The sequence below is a fragment of the Marmota marmota genome, unplaced genomic scaffold, assembly GCF_001458135.2.
Source record: "Marmota marmota marmota unplaced genomic scaffold, marMar, whole genome shotgun sequence".
Classification (NCBI taxonomy): Eukaryota; Metazoa; Chordata; class Mammalia; order Rodentia; family Sciuridae; genus Marmota; species Marmota marmota.
In genome coordinates, this window is record NW_026002437.1 from 1 (window position 1) to 1,592 (window position 1,592).

At 44.6% G+C, this 1,592-nt stretch overlaps 1 pseudogene; it reads right to left on the reverse strand.

The window, feature by feature from the left end:
• Positions 1–4: 4 nt before the first annotated feature.
• LOC107135185 lies at positions 5–995 on the reverse strand (annotated as a pseudogene).
• Positions 996–1,592: the final 597 nt, after the last annotated feature.

A 1,592-nucleotide genomic window follows, 5' to 3' on the forward strand; every position in this document is an offset into this window, starting at 1 on the left:
AAAGGTAGTCTGTGGAGCCAACCCTACCTGGTACTGAGTTATGCCGTAGCCCTTGAGGCCAGGCTGGCTCCAGATGTGGGGGTAGTGCCTGTTCCTTGGGTGAGAGTGACTGTGGGATACAGGCTAGTGACTGGAGGGGTTTAGAGGTGGCAGTAGCTCCATTAGCCAGTACCCAGAAAGAAGAGGAGGAAGAAGGAGTCATACTAGGTGCTGACTCCTCCTTACAACTACTGGCAAGTAATGAGATTGATGGAGGCTTATCCAGAGCACGTGACTGGTGGACAGCTATGGAGTGGTTCCAGGAAGAAGTACCTACACCACGTGAGTGGTCAGGACCACTGCCTGCCAGTTTCTTAGAGAGGCCACTGCTTTGAAGATCCTGCCAAAAATCTGATTGGGAGAATGTTCCACTGCCAGGTGTCAAAAGGGACTCCTTTGCTTTCTGGTGACTCAGTGGCAGTGCTGATATATGAGAGAACTCCTCAGGTTCTACCTTCAATCCTTTTATCTGGGGGGGGCTCTCTAAAAGTCAAAGGGCCTATTCCAAGACCAACTTGTTCTGGAGGTGGCACTGGAGAAGGTGGCACCTCCTCTGGTGGCTGCCCTGCATGATGAGTAAAAGAGAGAAGGGATTTGAAGTGGAGTTGGTCCCAATGGTATACCACTCGTGCTCGAGTCTCTTCTATTTCTTCAGATGACCAGCTAATGCCACAGCGGAGGCGCTGGGCCATGAACCAAGTCTTGACTTTCTCCATCTGTAGCCCATAACGTAGGCAGAGAAGGGCAATGTCTGCTAGGCTGGGATAGGGAAAGTAGCTGAAGGTTTGTAGCAGGTGTTCATTGCTGTCTAGCTCACTGGTCTGGGCTGCTTGGGTCCACACAAGCTGTAGCTCCTCAGAAATTGGAGGAAGGCAGATGAGCCCTGCTGGTGAGCTAGTAACACTGCTGGCCTCTTTATTAGGAGGCATGGTGCAGTCTGATTTATGCCCTTCAGAGACAGCTGCTTCAGCGCTGAGCTTTATTTTCTATTGCTATCCCCTTCTTTGCCCCTGCCTCCCCAACCCTCCACATTACATTTGGTAACAATAGCAATTTCTAAAAGCCATCCTACTTCCTTCAAACTAATATCTGGCAAAAATTTGGGGTAACCAATAGAAAGACATATACACTCATCTTTAAGGCTAGAAACTCTTGATCCCCTGAGGTTTGAGCCAGGATTAGTTGTTGAGAGCCACAGCCGAAGTCTATAAATTGTTTTTAATATCATAGTTAATATGCAAGGTTGGTCTGTTGTCTTCTGTTCTTACACAATCTTTGGTATTTTTCATAGCATGTTTAACTAGCTATATAAAATCTGTTGGGAAGGTACCATTTTATTTAGTTTTTATTTTCAGAAGTGTTTGCTTAAGACTTGCATCATTTCTTTCTGGAATGTTTAGTCAAACAAATGTTGAAACTACATGTGTGGAGGATTTTTTAAAAATTTTTTAATGACAAAAAATTTTCAAGAACTTAACTTTTTCAAGAGTTATAGGATTATTTATGATTTCTATTTCTTCTTTATTGATTTTGATAAAACTATGCCAGAGGAT